A 25,040-nucleotide genomic window follows, 5' to 3' on the forward strand; every position below is an offset into this window, starting at 1 on the left:
TCAACATGTTGTGGGCTTAGAATATTACCTCGCTGGCAATACTGTTCTCTCATAGGTCTGAACATTTAAAATGGGTTAGTTTTGATCTTGTGTGGCCTTTTTTAAAACTATGAAGTGTTACATGCAGTGATGGCATCTAGTGTGGTTCCCATGAAGTGGTAGTGGCTGATTGTGGAGGTTCCTACCTGTGTTTTTCCTCGTAGAGACCGTCCAATACAGCTAATAGAAAGTGCTGGCAGTTGCTCAGATTTATATATCAAGTGGATGGAGGGGTACTTGATTCTCCAACCCAGATGCCAACAGATCATGGGGAATGGAACACTTTGGGTGCCAGAATATTTTTATAGGCAAGCATATTCCTGTCTGTGCTGGCTAGTTTTATGTCAGTGTGAGCACAAGCCGGAGTCACTGGAGACAAGGGAGCCTCCGCGAGAAAATTCCTCCAAAAGATTGGGCTGTCAAAAAGTCTGTAGGGCATTTTCTGAGTTGGTGATTGATGGGCCAGCAGCCCTTGATTGGGGATGCTGTCCCTGGGCAGGTGGTCCTGGGTTCTATAAGAAAGCAGGCTGAGCAAGCCACAGGGAGCAAACTGGGAAGCAGCATCCTTCACGGTCTCTGCATTGGCTCTTGCCTCCAGGTTCCTACCCTGTAGAGTTCCTGTCCTGGCTTCCTTTGATGACGGGCAGTGATGTGGAAGTGTAAGCTGAAGAAACCCTTTCCTCCCCAACTTGCTTTTGGTCATGATGTTTCACAGCAATCGTAACCTTAACTAAGATCCTGGCTTACAGCTCCTGAGAAGACAGTAATGGGGACAGATTCAAGGGTGACTAGTAACCCTGTAAAGCTGTTTGATAGGAAAATATTAATTAAATATGAGATTTTTTCAGACTTCCAGAAGGTTCTGGAGGTACCCACAGTGCCCTTTTCAGGTGATATACTTAATACCAGTGTTGGGGGCAATGCCTGGGCTGGTTGCATTTTGAAAGGGAGGAGAGAGAGTTTGGGGTCTCTGTGAAAACTTGGGCAAGTCTCTACTGTGAAGACCAGTTCTCTTTACTCCCTCAGGGTCTTATGGGTCAGTGGCTGAGTCCAGACTCAGTGTTGAGCCCAGGATATCACTGGCAAGAGGCCAGCCTTGCCCTGAGTGCTTCAGGTACTTCTCTGTGAGGCTTGCTCTTTTCTGTGCAAACATCTCATCACTCTGTACCTGAGACAATCAGCTTGTAAAGAGAAGAGATTCATTTGGCTCACTGCTTGGGGGTTTTATTTGGCACTTAGAGTTGGCTCCACCATTGCTTTGGGCTGTGTCAAGGCAGCACTTTAGTGGGACCACATGGTGGTCACTCACCTCAGGGCCACATGTGGTGAACAATCACTGGAAACATACCTGGATTTCATGAGAACTATTAACTGCAAGCAGTCTGGATTTCAGGAGCGTCTTGCAGCTGCTGGTTCCCCTACTGAGTGGCACAGTGCAGGCAATTCAGAGTCCCTTAGAGCAGGGACCCAGCCAGGTACCAAATGCACCCATCCTGTCCTGTAAAGTTTTATTGTAAAACAGCTGTGCACACTTCTTGCTCGTGTTCTGTCAGTGACAGTAACAATGCTGCCAGGGCAGAGGCCAGTGGAGGCAATGCAAGCCACAAGCTGCAAGTGCTGAAAGCCACCATCCTGTTCTTTACAGACTCCACTGGCCTGGCCCTGCCTGGCAAGAGAAAAGGCCCTTGATTGTAGGCACATGGCCCTATTGTCCCTGTAGTCTAAAGCAGTGATTTTAAGAATTCAAATGCATTCTTTAGGAAATGGAATCTGTGCTAATTTGGGGGAAATGTAAAGCTATGACTGTAAGGAAATGTAAGAAAACTCCTTTACTAAAGGAAGTGGGGAATTGTTTAGGAAAAATGTGTAACTTTCAAAATCAGACTTAAAGTAGAGAGAAGAGAGTACATATACAAATATACAGCTACACAGATGGGGGCCACTGCTTACAGTGACCCCAAGAGAGCACCACAGCCTGGGGTGCTTACGGCGCCGTTTGACAGATTACCCAAAGAACAGAGAATTTCAGCTTTATCCCACTACCCAGGCGACAGGGAAAATGTTACCACTTTCTAATATGGTTTGATGCAATTACAAACTTCAGGTCCAAACCAATAGAGGCAGGGTAACATAGAAATTTCAGATTAATCTCAGCAATGAAGAAAAAATTCTTTAATAAAGAACTGGCAAACCAAATCATGTAATATAAAGAAGACATATTATGCTTACATAAGCATGCGTTTTCTTTACCAAGTGTATTGTGTATGTTACTTAGGAAAATCTTTTCATTAAAAAAAAAAAAAAACTTTATTAACAAAAGAAAACCTATGAAATGATTTCACTTGAGGTAGAGAAAACAAACCCAGCACTCATTTATGACTAAGCACTGAGGGACTTAGAATCCTGGCAGAGGCGTAAATACTATTAAGCTAATGGACAAAACCTGTCGAGACCTTATCCACCCATCAAGCTTGTGGTGAAGAGCTAGGACAGTCCTTTGGGAAGGCAGCCATGACATAGGCATGTCCATGCTGCATTTCTTTTAACAGTATACTGCAGATACCCGATTCATTGTGGTGTGTGTGTGTGTGTGTGTATGTGTGTGTGTGTTGTAAAAGAGTCCCCTATAGTTAATGATATGGTTGCCTATATGGAAGTTATAAGAGAATCATAATGAGAACTGGGGACTGATTGCCAGGTATTTTAAAGAACTGGGCATTAGGGACAATTGAAGCTCCTTTGTGCCCTTCCTTTGTCCAGCTGTTTTTGAGAAATCTCTCAGTCCTGTTCATAGTTTTCCATAGTATCTCTAAGTTATGGGTAAACTGGAGTTAAATTTTTGATTTTTCACATCAGTGGAAATATTTGAGACATCCTTGTGTAGTTTGTGTATCTGATTCATGTTTCTTTCTTTTTTTTTCTTTTTTTTTTCAAGCAGCTACTTTAGCTTTAGAGAGTGTTTGGCATTTTAAATTTGGTGGTCAGTATTTTGGAAGTTTTCTAATTTTTTCCCAAGTGCTGCCGGCGTCTCTCTGGTTCACATCTAGAGGCAGGAGGGGCCACTCAACTGTCTTCAGTAAAGCTAGACACGGCCAGTTTGTAGCCAATGTGCTCTGCCACTCTCACCTTGTCCAAGGTTTTCCTTTGCCCCATGTCCTCAGTGGCAGACCCTCAGTCCTTACATCAAGAACGTATGCTGGTTTCTCTGCCTCTTGCCTGCATCAGCATCTATTGGACGTGAATGCTGCTGCTTCCTGGCTATGGAGGGGAAGTGTCTCGCAGGTCACTTCCCTTGCCAGTGGGTCACTGTGTAAAGAATTATGTTGTCAGCAACTGAAGCGTCACCTCTCTTTCAGGTGTCTTGGACTCAGTGTTCCTGGTGCCTTTTAGTTGGCCAGCTGTATGTTGGGGTGTGTGGTTGTGGGTCATTTGTAGGGTAGTTCTTTGTTGCCCAGATGATGACCTGCATTCTTTCCTCATTTTTATTCTTTCATAACCAGCTAATGAGACTGAAATTTTGAGAGCAGTATTTCCTGGAGCTCAGCTTGTTGAGGTTCTCAGTGTCCCTCACCATCTTCTGCCTGGGGGATCGAGAGCAATGACAGCAATCCTGAGGTGCTTTGCATCTGAAACATTCACTTTTTATGCCTCAATCATGAGTACCAGGAATCCTAGTTAAAAAACAAAGTTAGCCAAATCCAATAGGTCAAGCTGGGTCATAGGCCACAAATCACTGTGCCAGACCTGTGTACATGTGGCTCCCATTGAAGGTAATAATGCCCCCTTGACTCCTCCTGCAGCTGCTGCCCAGCCTCCAGCCGGGATCAGGCTCCAGGGTGGTGCAGGTGGATTTTAGGCAAACATGTAGAGATTAAATAGCTAATTGGAAATGATTCCACAGAATAAAGCTGAAGTCTGGTGTATGCTGGAAAGGAAATTATTGCAGACATACAAATAGCTTACTGTTCATTTTAATTAGAGTTTGCGCAGAAGACAAGATTCAACTGATAAATCTCCACCAGACTCAAGCAGCACTGAAAACCCTGGGCATTTGTTCAGAAATAGCAGAGGCTGTGATGTCAAACCGGATGTAGAAAAGGTTTTGTTTCCTCTCTTTTAATTGTTTTGACTCTAGTTGTATGGAGAGTTATTACCTAGTGGCCATATGCAGTTTTCAAAAATTATAGTCTAGTAGATTTTGTCTTTTCCTTATTCATGAGCCATTTACAAAAGTGAACGTTGCGTTTTAATTCCAGGAGTTGACTTTTTAAATTATACTTATTTTATTAATTTCCCTGTACGAATGACATTGAGTATTTAGTATTTTAGTAATCTCCTCTGAGAACTGACAGGATTACTTTATGAACAGGGAGCAACCTGGACAGTTTGACAGAAAACTTGAGGGTCTGACACAGTTCTTCGGGAGCAGAGACAACACCAGATACTCTTGCTAATCGGTCTTTCCTGAAGTGTTCTTGATCTGGATCTTTGTAGTGATTATATTTATGGGTTTATTTAACTGATTCGTTTTTTGCCAGAGTTCCACCACGTGATTTTTTTGAACTTGCCATGGCTTAATTTCTTCCCTTTGGTTTTTCTTTCTTGATGCTGACTGGGAAAAGTTAGGGCAGTTCGGGAAGACTGATGCAGGAATCCCCCCACCCCCACTTTCCCTCTCAGCTTCTCCTTTTTCATCTTATCATCTTAATACATTCAGTGCTCAGGTAAGAGAGCAGGTAGCAAGAGAAGGGCGTGAGCTCTTTTCACACGTTGCACAACACAAATCTGAGCTGTGGTACACACCCAAATTGGACTTAATGTCTGTTTAAGCAATGACTTCTGTGGCCTGATGACTTTCTTTTGATACTAATTTGTGAATTTCCATGTTAGTGAGTTAGGAGACCAAGGAATTCAGTGGTCTGTAAATCATGAACATGGTCCCAATGTGTAAACGTGTGATATTCATGAACCCATCCTACAGAAATGCGCTTAGGAATTGGAGGATGGTGGATGTGAATGGATAAGGTGGCCGTTTCAGAGGAAAGTTCTCACTGTGCATTAAGATATTGATGGCCCAAGTAACTTACTGTAGCTTAGATTCCTGGTTTTGCTATTGTTAGGTATAAATTATAACTGGCAATACTTTCAATCAACACTTGTCATTCTTCAGTGAGTTTTCAGTAAAGTTAGATAGAGAGGGTTGAAGGTCACTGCCAAGGCTGCCTACTGCTTCTGGTTGGGAGGCCTGTCTGTGTATGGGAGGGACTTCAGGGAGGACAGAGCAGCCCTCTGCTGAGAAACAAGGACAGACAAGGAGAATATGAGGCAGCCTGGGAAGGGGGGACATGGAGAAATTATTACCATGGAAGAAAAATCAAGAAAAAAAAATTTTAAAGGTACAAAAAGAAAGAAAGAAAAGAGAGAGAGAGAGAGAGAGAGAGAGAGAGAGAGAGAGAGAGAGAACACCAAACCATAAGAACAACAAAAAAGACACACAAAAAATATGGAGTCTTGTAGGTCACCTACTGCTGAGCACAAGGCCTGCCATAGAGAGTGGCTCCATCGGTGAACACTGGTTTCCCTCTCCCAGCAGGTATCAACTGCACATAGCTCCTTGGTTAAGGGTGGTGCTTTGTGCCTGCTTCCCCTTCTCCGGTAGGACTGCATGCTTGTTTGTAGTTCTGGGGGAGAGTTTGCTGGCACAGCCTCCAGCCTGCTGGAGGCATGTAGCCCTCTGTGTAGATAGAATGCTGGCTAGTCCCGAGTCCACACTAGTCAGGACCCATGCTTAGGATACTGGAAACCAATCTCATTAGATGATTTGTTGGTTCTAGGCCCTAGAGCAATGGAGAATTGTAATAATGGCACTAACCTGATTTAAAATGAGACAGATTATCGTGCCCTTTCCAGCAGGATCCTGTGTGTTACAGGCAATCCCATTCTGCTGGGAGAATGATGCCTAGAGGTGGTGAAGTGCCTTGAGGCCTTTTAAGGACACATGGAATGACATTACTGCTAGATACATCGGCCGCATGCTTTGTGAGGTCCTTGTGCAATAGAAAAAGCCTTAATCATCTGCTTAGCACTGAGACGAAGAGAACTCCTGTTCTGGACATGGCAGCGATGGCTAAAAAGCTTGATCTTCCCCTTTTGTTTTACAAGCCCTCTGCCGAACTAAGTAAGACTTGAAAGCATTGAAGGTGGTACAGCTGCAGGTGAGGTGGGAGCTGACGCAGGGGCGCTTGTGTTGAGTATGTCAGCTCACTTACCTTTCATTTGTGGTCTGGATTGGGGAGAGAAAAAGCTGTACCCCAGAACTCCTCACAGTCAGCAGGGACCCTTCAAGGGTCACAGTCATAGGATAGAGAGGTGCTACATGCAGAACTGGCTTCCTGGGGGCTTTAGGGCTGGCTCGCCTTACCTATGTGGTCAAGGGACACCCCGCCTCCACCCCAGCACTCTGACAAGTGAACATGACAAGTGACTGTCTCAGCGAGAAAACAGGGGATCTGAGTTGTTCAAAGATAACACAGCAAAGTGAGTGGTGAGACCTGAGTTCAGTAATGAATATATTCAACAGTGTCTAGAGGGCCTTGGAAGACACTTGTGATAAAATGCAAAAAGAGCGTAAGCTCAGAAGACTGGAAATTGATGTCAAGTGCTTAAAAAGAAATTCAGATGGTTTTGTAAGCCATTTTAAAATCAGTTTTCACTGGGTAGGAATCTTGAGGTATAAAATACCATTGGCTCCCTTGTAGGTAAACTGATGAACACATGTTAGCAGCAAGTAGGCGAAGCATTATTACGTGGTTCCTAGAAAAGTGGGAATCAAATGTGACGTGCTTCTTTCTCCCCCCCCCCCCCCCAGTAAAATTGTGTTGGGCCACAGAGGGGAAATATATCTAGTACTGTGGAAAACCAGGACAAAACCATGGTCACAGTGATGGGAGCTGAGCTGAGAACTGGGCAGTGTCCTCAGGGACAGCACTAGGTAGATAAGTGCTGCTGCACTTGGCCTCTATGGGGTCACTTCCTGCCTAGGTCAGAGTTAGGGTCTCACTGACTACTTGCTGGAAGTGCTAGGGAGGGAAGTGATCTCATCCTGGGGACCTTTGTACCAGTTATGTGAGCACAGAAGGTCCCTTGCATCTCATCACAGCTGCTCCCTTCACACTTAGGAAAGATGCTGTCAGTGTAGCTTTGTGAACTAATGAGCAGGAAATCTACAGAGTGTGTCGGGCTCCAGCTTCCCAGTCCTCTGGGCTGAGGATTGGTGGGAACATGGGGGAGGGGAGAGACATTAACCACAAAATTTGTCCAGTTACTGAATCTATTTTTCTATTTTTTTATTTTACTCAACCCCTCCTTTTTTCTGTAACTTTATTGCTATTGTCTTGTTTTTCTCGGAGTCAAATACGCAGATGTCATAACCTATGTTCTCAGCAGCCGGGGGTTATGGACTGAGAAAGTCATTTCTTGTAGATGTCACACTGAAAGTGCAAGTGTCTTCTATCCAGCTAATGTTGCCAGTTACCAAATCCAGTCATGATATACAACAAGCTTTTATCACTTAAAAAAAAAAAAGGAAAATAACTATGTAGCATTGCTTATGAAACACAGGTACCTCTCAAGAGCTTGGAGATTTGCTCTGTTGTCAGAACTGGAAACTTGTAGAAAACTGACTGGAGTTTGATTCACAGTGAGGGGCTGGGGAGGTGGATCAGTATGTGAGGTGAGTTCAATCCACACCCACCAGAAACCACGTGCAGTGTGTGATCCCAGAGCTGGGAAGGCAAAGGCTGATGGATCTCAGTGGCTCACTGGCCAGCCAGCTTAGCACACCTCCTGAGCTCTGGGCCAGTGAGAGGCCTGTCTCAGAAAAGAAGCTGTAGGAACTTGAACTTGACACATGGCTTAGTTTTGTTCTGTGAGTGGGTCAATGCTTAGGAAAGTTGTGAGAAAAGTATTGTATTACTCATTAAATTTTAACAGGTGCATATCCATTGTACATAGTTGTGGTTTTATTAGTAAAGATATTTTCTATTCAAGTGTATCATGATATGTTTTTCTTAAAGATCTAAATGTAGACTCTGAAGCGATGAAATGGTTTTCTCTCCGTTTCTTAATTAATGCAGGATTTGGAAATACTAGTCAAAAATTAGAAAGCTCACACAAATTTACAAAATGCCTATTTCTGAAGAGATTTTTCTAGATAATCTCTTGGTCAACATGGCCAGTTTCTCTTTGCTCTGAGTCTGCTCGTTGGTGACTTTAGACCACTCAACTTCCACTGATAACAGTTAAGCAGGATCTTGCCTGTGTTGTAAGAGTCTTCCCCAAAGAACCGACAGGACAGCTATCTTTCCACATCTCCCTGACACTGTTTAGAAGCATCGATGGAGCCCTCCACATCCTGCCGCTCTGTGTGGTGCAGCTTCTGACCATGGCAGGTTCTCCAAATGCTTAAGGGGTCAGTTGCTTGATCCCTAAGAGCACTTGAGTTACAAATACAGTATTTTTAGCTACACTGCTCTTAAGGTCACGATATCTTTATTTTAAGTGACAGTTCATGTTGACTAGCCTTTCCATACCCTTCCACCCAAATGTGGCTGTCTTCTTTTCTCATTGGCTACCCACGACAGGAAAGAGATGAAAAGTTAAAGGCAGACATTAAAATAAGTAGAGTAATAATTTGAAAGAAATATTTGGCTGTTGACCATTTAAAATGGCAACTTAAGGCTGAGGAGATGTGCTAAAACGAGAGACCCTGCCTTTAAAAACTAAGGAGGAGAATGATAGAGGAGGAAATATTACATTGATCTCTGGTTTCCACATGCATGTCCACATGCCTGCTCACACAGGTACACACCACACACACAGATAATCTTAGCAAGGTAATTTAATGTTTTAAAAAGCATTAGTATTGTGGAGTATCACACAGTCTTGGAACAGTGTACTTCCCAGGGACAAATTACAGTATTTCAAAAAATTCTAAGTTCCAAAAGCAATGGAGGGAAAGACACGATTATGTGTTTGTCAAGTGAATGATCTGCTGTTATTAGTTGGATAAGTACAAGCTGTGTGAACTGTACTTGCCCACGGGTGGTCTTGCCTTTGAGCTACTTTGCAGAAAAATAGTCAATTTACCCAAATAAAGTGATTGGTGCAATTTTCCTGATGACTGGCCCTCTCTGGTCTTTCACTTCTATTTCAGCTCCTGTATGTTTAACCAAAGATATTATTTAAATATGAATTTCTTCCATCTGCAGGAGTGTGTTGCCTTTGGGAAACTTGAGTTAGCTGAGATTAACAAGGTTTTTGCATGTACATTTCCTCAAAATATATTAAACGTTTTGGTTTTCTTCACTGGCATAAGGAAAGCATAACCACAGTGGCCTATGCAGAGTCGTTCTTGTGCAGTTGCATTTTGGAGCAAGGTTGACGAGGGCAGGAGTGGCCAATCAGAACTGTGATAGAAGGCAAACAAGCTCCTTTCTGGACCAGGCAGTTGATTGTTCTCACCTCAGCAAAGATTGATCCTTGGGGCAGATGCAGGATGGAGAGGACTGAGAAGTGCTTGTTAGTGAGAGCAAGGCTTTCTACCTTTGTCTGATCCCTTTCTGGAAAAGAGCAAATATGGTCTTTGAAAATATCAAATGTTTGTAAAAGGGTGAAGAAATGTAATACTACAGATGTTCCTTGTAACACTCAGCTCTGTGATCCCACACGCTGGAGGTAATTGTCTTAAATTAGGAGCGGTGCTACCATAGTGCTTGCACTGTAGCTGCTAATTGACCCTTTGAGTTTTAAAATACACAGGCCTTGGCAATTCAAAGCTTATTAAATTATGACTTCTTGTGGGAACCAACATGGTATGTTGGAGCAGTGAACAGGGAAGGTTTCTGGAGACGCAGGGTGATGGGGGGTCTCTATAGCCTTTGCCCTTCCCAGACTGTGGGTTGTTAACATTGCAGTCTGTAGGATGTTTTACAAAGTAGAGGTCTCTTGCATCATTTACCTGTTACTCTGAGTTCTGTGTTGATCTTCTAAATAACTAGAAATTAAGTAAAATTACTTATGAACCAAAAGGTCTTGGTATGTAGCTGGATGTTTTAATTTAACCCTTGCAGTAGCATGCTAACATTTACAGGCTTACATGCCTAGATGGGCCTGCTAGGCTTCAACGGCTTCTCAAGGGTCATACACCCAGACACACAACCTCCTGGCTCCAACGTAGTTCTTTTATAGTCTCAGTCTCAGCTTTTCTGCTGTTCCCAATGTTTCAGAGTCGACATTGACTCTAAGGTGATTTTGAAGCCCTGTCCCAAGTTGAGGGAGTGAAGCCTGAATGCGGATGGGATAAGTGGTTTATTTGCTGTGTCTCTGGTTGCTAATCAGAACTGTGACCGACTGGAAATAAACAGAAAAGACACAGAAAGACACTTACATGGAACTGTCAGTTTGCTTGGCAGCAGATGAATGAATGAACGCTATAGCACAGGTGTCTTGAAGGATAATTACGAAGATGCTGAGTGAAGGAGTGCTTGGGGTTGTAGAAAAGAGATGGGTAAGAGCACCAATTCCTCTGGTGCACATGCTTGTTATGTTCTCCTGTTTAGACAGTGCTCTCACTCACCCGGAACTCACTGTTGAAAATCCTCTCTTACCCATCTTTGCCTCCCCAGCATTGGAATTATATGCAGACATTGCCAAGCTTGTCATTTTATAAACGTGTTTTCTGGGAAGCAAGTTCAGATCTTCATGCTTGCAAGACAAGTTCTTCATCAACTGAGTTGTTTCCCTAGCTCAACAGAGAGTATCTTTAGACAGGGCAGTTAAGGGAGCGCTTAGTGGCCCTCCTGTATTAGCCAGTGCACTCGATTTTCACTTTGACCAAAGATCTAATATAATTGGGCTAAGGGGAAGAATGGTGTCTTTTGACTCAGAGAGTTTAGTCCATGCTTGCTTGGCCTCATACTCGGCGGGAAAACATCATGGCAGTGGGAATTGATGCTGTTTATCATTTCAGACAGGAAACAGAAAGGAGAAACAGGAAAGAGCTAGTACAGACATAGCCCCATAGGGTGTGCTCCAAATGACTACTTCCTCTACCTGAGTCTTGCCTCCTACTGGGCTAAGAAATGGTTTTATCAGGAATCTATCAGGGATTGAATCATTCACTGCCTGCTAACCATCTCTAGAAATGCTATCACAAACACACCCAGATATGTATTTCCCTAATCTCTCAGTCCAGTCAAGTTGACATCTAGATTGGCCGTCACATCCACCCTGCAAACCCATCACAGGGGCACAAGAACTCCTCTATCTGAAAGCCAGGAAGGGAAGTCCTTGGTCACAGAACTGCCTCGCTCCTTAGCTTTGACCCAGCCCCTAGAATATAAGAAACAAAATAACTATCGCTTGTGTTGCCTGTTCAGCACACTTAATTATGGAAAGCTGAGCCAACACAGGAAGGTGCTGTCAATTGATGAAGAAAGTGTGTAGTCAGCATTCTGTCACCATGGAAACAAAACCTCTTTGAGGTAAGCAATTTGTGAAGAAGGATGTTTATTTTGGCTCACAGCTTCGGTCCAGGGTCATCTTGACCTGGTTACTTTGAGTCTGTGGGGAGGCAGTAAGCACTCCTCCCCACCGTGGCGAGTGTGCAGGGTCAGGCAGAGCTGTTCACATCATGCCAGCCAAGAAGCAAGGAGGGACAGGATGGTTTAGTCCTGGCATTTCTTTCCAGGCCTCATCTTCCAGTTGCTGCCAAGCCTTTGACATAGGGCCCTTTGGGGGGACATTTTAAGATCCAGATCACAGCAGATGAGGAAGCCTGCTATTTCACAGCAAGCTCAGTCTAGCTGAATGTCTTTTCCATAGTGAGCCACGGTAATGTACCCTCTGCCCCATTGGAGTCAGATTCAACAGCCTATGGAAATGTCCTGAGCCAGTTGCAAGGGGATTAACAGAAAAAGTTCTGTTGGGGGTTGAGGACACCATAGGAGGAGCTGTGTTGTCTATCAGAAGGTTGCTTCATTGTGTGATAGTTTTTAATGGCATCAGTTGCATAGCCATGTCTGTGACACACACTCACAGGCCTGGTAGACACTCCCAGGCAAGTTTCACCTTTGCTGACTTAGAAACATATGCTGTCTGCCTCTACCAATCTCGATACTCTTTAACTCAGGGCCTCACCTTTTTTATTTTTCTGCTCCGTGTTTTCCCCTTAATGTTAATTTCTGCAGGTAAGTTACAGCTGAGACCCCTGGCCCAGGAGCCATCCGTTTTCCTTAGGATGATGTCACACAGCTTTGCCTTGGCCCTTTGGATTAAGTAATTCTGCTGAATTTCGGTCTTGAGCTGCCTCTCCAAGATCCCAGGCACTCCTCTGAACCTCTTCTGCAGCCTGCACATGTAGGTGTGTCTCTCCCTACCTGTGCTCTTATTACATGGAATATCAAGGGGTGGGCAGTTGGCTCCCTCTGAGGCTGTGATGGACGGCCCCGTTACCAGAGTGTCCCAACCTCTGGCGACCTCTGCCCTCTTTGGTTTGTTTTCCCCCAGCATCTTCTTATCATCTTTCCTCTGTGCATAGCTCTATGCATACTTCCCCTCTTCCTAAGCAATGGGTTGGGGTGTGTCCTGATGCTTTGTCCTCATTACATCTACACAGAACTGTCTCCAAATAAGGTGGTGTTCAGATGACACTGGGGGTCCACCGTTCAGCATGTCTGTTACTGCTGGACATGACCCAGCCCATAACTGCCCCTTCTTCATGATGAGTATAGGCCTTGCACTGCATTGCAAACATCCTGTGTTCAATAAGAGGATGGACCCTCCTTTATGGACAGCACAACCATTAGACTGTTAGAAACGGTCTCGGTGAGTCTCATTGAGTTTATGCTGTACTTGTTTGTCACTCTCTTTAGCCCACACTGCTTTTGAGGACCAGGAGCAGCTCTGCGGCCCACCCTGGGCACTTAAATGTGCCTGTAGCCATGGCTGGTGTCAAGGCACCCTACAGCTGTGGGTTTCTGCAACCATGTCAGTCAGCATTGTTGGACTCCATAAAATTTACTTTATAACAGAAAATAACATATTAATTCTTATCATTGAAAAGTATAAATGTTTAAATATTCTAAAAATTAAACTCTTACTCAAGACACCTGAGTGGTGTCCCTGGGACTGCTAGACAATGCTCTGAAAAAAAAAAAGCCCAATAGAATTATGTTCTTCTTTTAGACTGTCAGATATTAGTGTCTGATTGTGACCTCAACAATTAGACTCTGGATTTCACTCAGGTTTGGCCCATCGTGTCTGTCTCCCATTGTACCCGGTACACAGGCATGGGCATCCGTTGCTGGGAGGGCACTGCCATCAGGGCAACACATAACCTGAGTGCTCTTGCAAAGATTTCGGGTGCTCGCTTCCTATGAAGAAGGCTGGGGTAACAAACAGCTCATTGCCCCGTTAGCGTTTGTTTTGTTCTGCAAAACATATCAATTAAGATGGAGAGAAGACCAGATCCCCTGGTTTTATTCTTCTATGGGACTCTGGTGCAAGGTCCAGCCAGCTGTGCCATTACTAAACAGGACCTACGTTAATTATAATGCCAAAGAATTTTCCTCATTGACCGCGCCTTTTTGTGTTCCCCACGGGACTGTGATGGGAGAAACTGGGTGGCTGACTTCTGACCTTACACTGCCAGTGGAAAGTGTCTCGAGCTCTTGAGCCAACCATCAGTCTTGCTAATGCCTCTCATGAAGCTGCCAAGGGTTCTTTAGAGGGTTTTCTCACCTGTCCTCATCCCTTACGAGGCTAAAATGCGCCCCCAATTTTCCTATAGAAAATTATAGAAGTAGCAACGGTCTTACTTTTTCTGTTACAGATGTATGTCACTCACATAGCCTGCTCCAAGGAGGCATGCTGACATCACAGTGCTCTCTTACGTTCTGGACCTTTGGCATATGCTAAGTTTGATTGTGACCCCTTAGATTGATCCTCCTCTGAGGCACTGGGCTGCTGCTCATTCTACATTGCCCCTGGTACTGTACCAGAAGCCGTTAGAGTGCTCTGTACACTTAAACCCCTCATAGAGTTAAGGTAACTCCTGAGGCAAAGAATGACGGACTAGGAGTTAGACAGAACCGGAAAGGAGCTGTGACTAAATAACAAAGATGGTGAGCTTCCAAGATGGCTGGCTTCTTTTCCATCCTCCTGCCTGAGGCAAAAGCTGACAGCTTAAAACAAAGGTCTCGTGGGCTTTTTCTGCCTCCCGTAGGGCCCTTTCCTGATGGATTGTCTGGACAAGCTCAGGGCCAGTCAGGGCATGCTTAAAGCACAGCTGTGAGCCAATCAGCTTCCCTGCCTTTCTTCAAACTGACCAACCCTACACCACTCCAAAGACTGTAAAACTCACAGCCCCCAGGAAGAGGCCAGGCTTTGCCTTCCAGACTACCCTCTGCTTTGTAGAGGGTCTTACTCTGTGTGTGCCCACTGCATCTGTATTTCTTCACCTCTCCCCAAATCCTCTTTTTTTAACCAGCAAAAAACTAAAAATCCACTATAATAAATTCACAACATCCCATTAGCCCCATTTTCATGGTTTGAAAAGATGAACTTAACAGCATTCTTTAATCAGTTTTCCAGTCTTGAATGTACGGGCTTTACAAATCCCTTACAATCCTCTTCAGAAATATTATTTCATTTTTAAAAGTAATGGTTGAAATGTGTCTTCAGCTGAAGACCTGCTGAATGCTTTGCCCTAGGTAATATGAGGTGTGTACTTTGCCACAATTTTCCAGATTTGGTAGAGAATGCTCACTTGTGGATCTGTTACCTACAGAGCAGGCCCTGTGCCCCTCTGTTCCTTTTCCTGCCATTTCTCTCAGGGGTGGCTTCCTTCCCTCCTTTTCCCTCCCACACCACCCTTCTCCCACTTCTTTAGAATAGTGGTTTCTATTTTCCTTTGGCCACAGGAAGAAATGCTGTGGTAACCTGTGGCGTGTATTGCTAAGCTTCCGGTAAACCTTGTATTCCTGTGTTTAGTGCACCCTTTAGAGGGAATTTAAGATGCACAGAAAGGGAGAAGACAACACTTGTCTGCTTCTCCTTCTGTGATAACAGCCACAAGCAAAAACAACTTGGGGAGAGAGAGGGTTGCTTCATTTTACAACTTCCAGGTCGCAGTCCATCACCGAGGGTGGTCAGGGAAGGCGCTCAAGCAGGCACCTGCCAGGAAGTAAGATCTTGGAAACAAAACAAAACAAACCTCTTCCCATTGGCTTGCTCATCCTGCTTTCTTATACAATCCTGGACCAGGGGTAGAGCCCTGCTGCCAGCGGTGGCACCACCCACAATGGGGTAGGCCTTCCCGAATCAACTCAAGATAATGCTCTATAGACATGTCCACAGGCTGATCTGATGGAGGCATCTCCTCAGTTAAGGCATCCTCTTCTCAGGTGACTCCATGTCCGGCTGCCAGCACTGACAGTGCGATCACTTGCAAGGGCAGACAAATTAAAAACCAGTGACTGTGTAACCAATGCAAAGCACACCTTCCTAAGAGCATGAAACTGTGCCAGTGTCTGATTTCAAAGAAAGCAGCCTTTATCTTCCCAACAGAGCTATCCCCTACCACATCCATGGAGTTAAAGACAGTTTTCTTCTTCTCCCTGAGCAAGGAGACAGCTCAGTTTGAGATTATCAGTCTAATGTTTAATTTCTATATGAATTGAGGCCATCTGGTCACAGAAACTCCGAAGCTTCATGTTTCAGGGATTTAGTTTTGTGGCCATGAGTACTTCTCATTTTGCAATTAGAGGAAGATAATGTGTTCATAGGCTATGTATAACTCACTGGATCCGCTGGGGGAAAGGCCACTCCAGGCACTGTGGTGTGTCCAAGAGCTGTGGCAGCGTGAATCTCCCGAGAAGTGACTAATTAGTTGGGACTAAAGCCTTTCCCTCTTTCATGAGGCAACACTTATGTGTTGTGACACTAATTTCACAGTGTCAGTTTTCGAGCCAGGGGGCCCCAGCTTTAATCCTCATTTCACATGCATCGCTGCGTCTCCTTCATTGATGAAACTTGGCCAGCGGCAAATAGTTTCAAGAGACAGAGCTGCGGCTTGCTAACTGCAGCTAGCTCTCCTGAATGGAAAGATCTTCTGAACCTTCTCTGAGGGAGTGGCTGCTCGGGAAGCCTTGAGATGGTCATACATGACAAACGGGCTTCTTACTGTGCATGCTGGTGACAATCAGATAAGTGGAGCATTGGAGGGGGATGTGACAATGACTGTTGGTTGGCCGATAAGCAGGATTTGATTCTCTTCTAAGTCTCTGCATATAATAACAAAGTCCACCATATTATCTATTGGGAAAAATGAACATATAAACAAACAAACAAAAAACTAAAAACGTTCAAATTCTGTGGGGCCCAGGAGCCATGCGCCTAGGGGAGCCAGGAGCAGCCTGGAACAAGACTGGGGTCAAGGCGTGTCCAAACTCCAAAAACTCTTGTCCTGAGACCAGCAGGAGGAGGACTCTTCCCTCCCTACCCTGGGCCTGCAGATCCTGGTGCATGTAGCCTTACAACCCCACCTCGGCCACCCTTGAGGTGGTCAGTAGCTTGGTGGCCAGGTTACAGTTTAAACTTCCTCTCTCCTTATGAGGTCATGTCCAGCAAACACCTGGAATTCCTCTCCATGCAAATCAGGCATTCCTAGCACCTTGGCCTGGCCAGTGACTTACACTCACCGGAAAGCCTCCTACTGAATCCCACTTCCTAACTTTCATTTTAATTTAGGAGAGTAGCAACTGCTTCTGAGACTGACTTAGGACATTTTCAGGGGGTGGGGAGTGGCCGTTCTGGTTCAAAGGTCTTTGGCTCTGCCAGAGGCCACTGGCTTCGCCAGGGAAGTAAAGGCTCGAGTGCTACAGCTGTCACAGCTTAGCTACAGTATGTTTTCCAAGCCTTCATCTGTCTTCAGTGTGATTCGCTTTTTCTCCCGGGTAATTGCTAAATGACAAAAGCCAGACCTGTTTGTGTGATGGAGAAAAGCTGGTATTCTGAAAAGACAGTTGCACTCTCCTGTGGGACTCTCTGTGTGTTGACAGTGCTCACCTGTGTTGGCCAAACAGTGCCCATTGGACACACGGGCTAGTGCCAGTGCAGACATGAAGTTTTACATTGACTTAATTTTAATTGAAATGTAATTTGCTCCATGCAGCTTGTAGTGGCTACCACGTGTGATGGGGCAGATGAGAATACTTTTTAGACTGTGGACAGCTGGACTTGGGCTTTTGCCAGAAGGTTTATCTTCTTGGGCCTGATGCTTTGAGAGGAGGGGCTTGTAGACCAGAAGTTTGGAAGCCTTTCTTTACACAGCAGCATTTTGTCCAAGGCTGCTAGGGTTGTCTTTGTTCTGGAGCAAAGGCTCACAGCTCATCTGTGATTTGGAGGGCCCCCACTTCCTCATCCAGATGCTGGAAAGGACACATAGGAAGGACATCTGCGCTTCATTTGCATTCCAGTGACCCATGGGGCATAGGAACAAGGTTTTGCCAAAATATTTAAAACTGGAGTCCCTGTAAGTACTTCCTTTAGCTTTACATATTTTGAGACACAAGAAAAACTGTTTTGTTTCCTCTTTACACTCAAAATGATACTTTGTACACCAGATATTGTGGTTCCTTCTCCTCTCTAACCAAGCATTTCTCAGGTAGAAGACATTGGTGGGTATTATCTAATTTAACTCTTGTTAGACTCCAGATACTGTCTATCTGGAGTTAGAATCATATCTCACCTATGAAGGGCTCACATATCTGCCCACAACCTTCTCAGATGCCAGCTGCAAGGCCTGAAGGGACCTCTCTCTTTGACCATATGTAAATTGTTGGGTTCCCATGACCTGGTCTCTTGTTCGGTGATTGGCTAGGACAGACAGTTCACCTCACTCAAGGGAGCACAGTCCTCAAGCATAGACACTGACAGTAAAGGGCTGGTGCAGGTGAGGAGATCCAGATCCAGAGAGTGAGTATGAAGCAGAGGTGTGGAATTCCGCGCCTCTCCAGGCAGACCTCCCTCCAGGAGCACCCAGCTCACCTGTCCACCATCTCTCTGTGTTAGGTAGCTCCCCTTCATGGCGACAAATACCCGTGAGAAATAACTTAAAAGGAGGCATGGATTGTTTAGGCTCATGTTTGTTTGTTTTGAGGTTTTAGACCATAGTCACTTTGGAGATTGTGGCAAGGTGGGATGTATTACTCACTAGAACTTGTGAGAGAGGAAGCAGCTGACCCCCATGGTAGCCAAGAGAGGGCACGAAGCTATATCCAAATACTCCCTTCAGTAAAGGGCTGTTGCAGGGACCTGATTGCCTTCTGCTCTTTCTCACCTCCGGAAGGTTCCTCATCCTCCTTTTAGCCCTGTAGGCTTTGGACCAAGCTGTCAATGCTGGCCCTCAAGGGACACTTCAGGTATAAACCGCAATACTCTTGAATCTTGCCCTTGAGGCTTTTGTGACAGCTTCGCCCCATAAGTATGGCTGATGAAGCTCCTGAGATCAGCTCTTCCTCCATGTTTTGACCTTCTGATCCTGCCTTAGTCTTTGCTGTGTGGAGCCCCCGCCGCTCTTCTTTCGCTGTGCTAACACAGAAGACTGTTGACCTTATAGATTCCCAAGGCTTGAGGAGCTGTGTGATTCCGGAAATGGGGTGATTTGTTTTTCAGTACCACACACCTTCATCCACAATGGCTCTGCCTTGCTATCTGAAGCGAAGGTCTGGTCCTGCCTAACTATTGCAGATCCAGACTGAGGTCATAACCTAAAATCCCACTATGGTTAGGATGACGTTAGATATGAGAGGAGACTTGAGCTTTCTTGAGAGTGAATTTCTAGTCTCTAACTCAACTCAGAAGTTGTCCTTTCCTGTGGGAAATTGGGCTCCCTACCTACACCACCAAGGATTTGAGGGGACTGCAGAAGAGACTCTGGGGCCACACAAGAGTTTTCTCTTGGCAGGCGGCATAGCTACACTTTTATGCCAGGGTGACAAAATGTTTGTAATTTAGCCTTTTAAGTAAATAGATCGAGTCACAGATGTGTGTTTGGAATGGCAAGTGTTCAACTGAGTTCTAAAAGACTGAAGAAGGAGGCCCTGGGCGGTTTGTTTAATTTTACAGCCATTTTAATCTATCCCCTTCGCCAAAAAAGTGGATAATTCCTCATGAGCTCAGGGCCATCCTTTACAATCATCCCCAAAGATGGTTACATATGCAGATGCAAAACATAGCCTTGTCCCAAAAGGAATAAGAAAGCATTCATTCTAAGCCAAGTGTGAGTGGCCGTGCCCTGAGAACACAGATGTGCATCACTCTGCATGACCTGTTCCAACAGAAACAGTTATATACACTTTTATTAGTTCCAGAACAAAAGACAGCCATAAATACAGGGGTGCAGACATGAGATAGACGTGTTGTGCCAGCACGGCTAAGTCTCTGTTGCAGGTTTCAAGTGTTGTCTGATGGATTCCTAGTTCCTGGGTTTTTGGAAACTTGTGGTGTTAATGCAATCCGAAGATTTTTTTTTTCCTTTTAACAAAAGCATATTGGGTCCAAGGTGGTCTATGAAAGGGACTAAAAAGAGTTCAATATCGTTTTGGTTTTTGATACACAACATTCCAACTCTCCAAGGTAGAGAAAAATCTAACCAGTTGATTGGCCTTCAATTTAAGTGTAACTTTTAGAATGGAATTTCAGTTCCTAACAACTATCCAGCGACGCAGTTGACAGATTCAAGGCGCACAACCAGGTAAGTTAGCCTTTCTTACCAAGTGGCATGTTAAGAAGTATGCAGGCTAAACTGACTATCCATTAGTGTGCCACAGGCAGCACTGGCAGATTGGCTTTTTGGGTGACTGCTCTTACACACTAGTGCGGTTTTTAAGATGAGAGGTAATGATGTGCATCATTACACTGAGAAGACTTTATTTGAATTTCAGCTTACTGGCTTTCAGAGAGACAATAGACACACACACACACACACACACACACACACACACACACACACTGACAGACACAGAAAAACATACACCACTAGACTAGGGGCATGAGCAAGATGATAAAGCTGATCGTCCCTGTGTCTTTTTGGAAATATTGCATATCAGCAGCAAATCAATTGACCTTTTTTTTTAAAATGTGGTTCCCTTGGCTGTGCTGGACTCGCTCTGTAGCCCAGGCTGGCCTCAAACTCACAGAGATCCGCCTGCCTCTGCCTCCGCTAGTGCTGGGATTACAGGCGTGCCTCGCCCACACCTGGCTCAACTGACATTTTTTTTTATGCTGCTTTTTAGTCACCGTGGCATCATCATGATAATGATGACAGTGTTGTAGTATCCACTTCCTGTAAGTTCAGCTGTGAGAGAAAAGCTGGCTGGCTTTGCAGCACTCTTAATTAGTAATCAAGATCATTAAGGGTATAGGCTATCTTATGCATATTTTTGATTGATGGAAAAAAGCCTAAATATTAAGTGATGGGTAAAAAGCAAACTTTACTGCTGATCTGAAAGCTATGAAAACTTTTCAGAAAATGTAGGCCAACCTTGTCACGAGTTAAAGAGACAGTGTGAACTGTCAGGAAGCCTTCAGGTTCCTAGTGAGACAGAAACAACAATTGGAAATTGTCTTTCTATTGAATGAGGGAGAAATGCTCTGGGTCCAGGAGTGCTAGTAGGTTCTTTAAAGTCCAGGCACTGTCTCTAGCCCAGTGAAGTGGAGCAGGGTTCCCACAGTAGGTGCTGTTACAGGTATGTTCTCTAACCTGTCCCTCATTGTACCCCTTTAACCCCAAACTAAGCTATGGAACTGATATGGGAGAAATCTTGGGGCATTTAGTCTCATTAATAAAATATTTAAGAATGAACTCAATCAGAAGCACAAGGGAAGTTGTAGTAGAGTTTAAAGAAAACAAACAACAACAACAACAAAAAGAAAACAAAACAAGCAAAGGCTCAGGGAGGGGGACATTTAAATTTTAGCAGCTGTCCTGAAGAGGAGAGGAGAGAAGAAAAAAAAAAAAGAGTAGTGAGGAAGCCCAAAATGTTAGGGGATAGCATGATTAGAAAAAGATAGGGGAAAAGGGAAAGTTATGCTTTTCTTAATAATTTGCATAGCTGATTGCATAGCTGCACGGTTATGGACCAGTAAGCTGCTGAGCTAGTGAGGAGAGGGAATTCTGGGAAGGAAAAGTACATCATCTCATGGAAGGACTATTACTCTATCTATTTCTCTGACATGGCTCGAGGTGAGACAGCCTTCGTAGGGGGCACCCTGCCCCTTAGCCTTGACTGGAATGTTAGGTCTCTACCTAGGCCAGAAATTCTTGATTAGATGTAGTTTTTCCTTAACGTGTCTTTATTGCCCACTCTAGCAAAAACCAATCACGATCTAATGAGCAGCAGCGTGTCTGAAGGCTTTCAAATGAGGGCTGACATAGTCTCCTAGGGCTTCTCTCAGAAGTTTGAACTAAGGTTTTTTTTTTTTTCCGCTCTCACTCACCCAGCGGTGGTATTAGAAGTCAGTGAACGTGTTTTGGTTTGCCTCTGATTTGTTGTGTGTGTAAGTCCATGTGTCTCTGTGTGTGGAAGAAACGGAAGGACTGTACTAAACATCTTTTCATTTCCTTCCTCTTACTCCAATTATAATTAACTGTGATCAAACACAGGCCTCCCATAGTGGCTTAAAGACATAGTTAAGAGGAACCTTAAGATGTTTATCATGGCGTTGGGCAATTAGTTTGAAAGCTGTGAAAGCAACTGCTTGGCACTCTCTTTGTTTACTTATTTGAGGTTCTGCAAACTATCTTGCATAGTTACCTCAAGGAATGCTCCCTCTAACTTGAAAAGTGAAGAAGCAGAACCAGGAGAAAGTGTCCCTGGGCCTGCCATGTGCCAGTGCTATCGTGTTATGTGACGCTCTGCTGTATGCCAGGAGCTTCGCTCTGTGCTGGTGTCACACATGTCATCAATCTCACTTGTCCACATGGCATTTTAAAAGTTGGAAACACATGAGTAGACATATAGAGAATGTGGTGCTAATCCTGAGATTCTCCAGAAAAAAACACCACCATTATTTTGGGCCAAATTTCAAGCAAGCTTTATTAAATATTAAATACTGACCAAGAGATGGACTTTGGTCAGGACCATTCCCCAGAATTCCCCAGCTGGACTGGCCTTAACTAACCTGCATGTTGCAGGGGTTTTTAAAGAACAAACCTATAGGCCACCATACTTTCCCATGAGGTTTTGTTATTTTCCAAGAACTACAATCCCCAGAATTCCAGAAAGTTGCCTGGCTCCTGGGTAGGTGGGGCCTACAGGTAGAAGTCAAAAGGATTGTGGGACAGGAGTGTGTATAAAGTCAGAGAGAAAGCATAAGCAATATGAGACAGGAAAAACCATTCCTTATGGGAAACCTCCATGGTTTGGAGACTTTTCTGTTGTGGATTTGGTTTACAGACTGTGTGCAGAGGTGCCCGTGTGAAGGGATGACCATATACACACATGAAACTGCCACAGTGCAACCCCGTAGCATGTCTGTCTTAGTTATGGTTCTATTACCGTGACAAAACACCATAGCCGAGACAACTTTTAGAGGGTTACTTACAGTTTCAGAAGGGTTAGTCCATGTTTATCATGTTGGGGAGCATGGGAGCAGGGCCACATGGTGCTGGAGCGGTAGTTGAGAGCTCACATCTGATCTGCAAATTTCAGGCAGAGAGAGAGAGAAACACACACACACATGCAGAGAGAGAGAGAGAGAGAGAGAGAGAGAGAGAGAGAGAGAGAGAGAGCACTCAAGACTAGGCCTAGTGAGGTCTTTTGAAACCTCAAAGCCTACCCCCAACACTTCCCCCAACAAGGCCACACCTTCTAATCTATCCCCAACAGTATAAAATACACAGTACAATAAAGACTTAAAATGAAATGCAAACTATCTCATTACCAGTTCTAAAATCTTGGTCATGCATTGAAATTAATTTTCTTAAATTTATTTATTTTTATTGTATGTGTGTGTGCATGGGTGTATGCAGTGCCCTTGGAGGCCAGGAAAAGGCTGGATTTTCTGGAACTGGAATTGTTACCAGCTGTGTGGGTGCTGGGAATTGAACCCATGTCATCTGGAAGAGCAGCCAGTACTTTTAACAAACTAAGCCATTTCTACAGCCTGAAATGAAAATGTTTTGATATTATCGAGTTAAATAAATATATAATTCTAATGTACAAGGCAAGAATAAGCAGGGTCTGAGGGGGTGGAAAGCGCAGGAAAGTGCCTGCAGTGTAAGCATACAGACCTGAGGTGGATTCTCAGCACCCAACCAGAAGCCCAATGGAGCTATCTGCACTTGTAACCCCAGTGCTGTCAGGAAGAGGCAGGATCCCAGGTGCTCACTGGGCAGCCATTCTAGCAGAAAGAGTCAGAGATCCTGACTCCAAAGCTAATGTAGAGAGTAGATATAGACACGAGCCTCAACCTCTGGCCTTTTCATGTACTGGCACAGGTGAGCACACATCCATACCCAAGCAGGCACACACATACAACTCCTACACACTCAAAAAGGGTAGGTTGACAGATTGCTCTATTTTACAATGTCCAATGTTCTTATACTACTAAATATCGATACTCATCACTTATCAATCAGATAAGTAATGGCATTATGTTTTTGCATTCCTGGGGTCAATGCTTAGCAGAATTGTGTGTGGGAGAATTGCCGTTGGCAGTCAAGCCACAGGTTTCTGCAGCCTTGTTTTTAAGAATTTTCTGCTTCTGATTCATTTCCTAAAGGGAATGCATCTTACAACTTTGGGGAGGAAATCTAATATTAATAGCATATAAAACTGATTTAGCAAGCAAAGATATACAATCGACCGTGAACACAACACCCCACTTAGGGACTCCTGTGTGGGTTTCCCTTACCACGGCATCTATCCATCTCCTTACATACCTGCTTGAAGCTTGTATCTTATTCCTCTTGACTTTCTGAGAAAGCTTTTTCCCCCATGTAGGTGTGCAAGTGGCCTACTAGAAATGAAGACATTCTGAAGGGACACCTGTGTCTCTCAATTTGGTTATCAGAATATTGAAACTGCATATTTCCCCAGAAATCTCACATTGGGACAAGGAAAAGGCCCTCGCCAGAGAGGAAATGTGTCTTCAGGACAGATCCTTCATACTGCTCAAATATTTTATCAGATCACCTTGCCAGAGACTGAAGTCCAGACAGTGATGGAAAAATGTGAGCAGGACCACATTGACCTGGGACCACTCAGGTGTCTATTCCATCCCTGTATTCAAACGTCAGTCTCACCTCAGGACCCAAAGACAGCTTTGGGAACATTCACTGGGTCTTTTTATCCTTCTTCCACAGGGGCCACACTGAATAAATCTCTATTTCTGCTTTCCATTATTAATCATGTCTTTAAATTGGCTAACTTGGACAAATGTTCCAACCCTTGCTTCTCAGGGCTTAAATTGTGAACTCAAGTTAGGCAACAGGTAACTGGTTAGGTTTTGGTTGACTTTGAGATTGGAGAATTGTGTATGTGGTCCCTTGTTTTAACTTGATGTTGAAAATATGCTAATATTTTCATGCAGATGCAGTCCTGCTTTCCACCATAAGCCATGCTTTCTTCCTTTCTCCTGTTGCTGGACACATGGTGTCTGTTTCTGCTCTGAGTAACGTCTTTGTGAGCATTCTTGTGCCCCCTTTGACATGTGATGAAGGATTCTCTCTATGTGTTTAGGGTTGGCCTGCTGAGTCGTCAGACTTTATGCTGGTTGTGAAAGTGGCAGCATCACCAGGACACACTGAAGAGCATTGAACTACCTGTACAATGTTACCTGGAGAGAGACTTGAGAATGTTGCTGAAGGTGATCCATGCTTTAAGAGAACAAGGTTTCACCCCAAGCAGCCTGAAAATTTGGCAGAACTGTCCACA

At 44.4% G+C, this 25,040-nt stretch overlaps 1 protein-coding gene across 4 annotated transcripts in view; it reads left to right on the top strand.

The window, feature by feature from the left end:
• The window catches only part of Atp8a2 (ATPase phospholipid transporting 8A2), a 512,095-nt gene that overhangs the window by 176,185 nt on the left and 310,870 nt on the right, over positions 1 to 25,040 (top strand). The gene's annotated exons all lie outside the window — the stretch shown is intronic.

The sequence above is a fragment of the Meriones unguiculatus genome, chromosome 9, assembly GCF_030254825.1.
Source record: "Meriones unguiculatus strain TT.TT164.6M chromosome 9, Bangor_MerUng_6.1, whole genome shotgun sequence".
Classification (NCBI taxonomy): Eukaryota; Metazoa; Chordata; class Mammalia; order Rodentia; family Muridae; genus Meriones; species Meriones unguiculatus.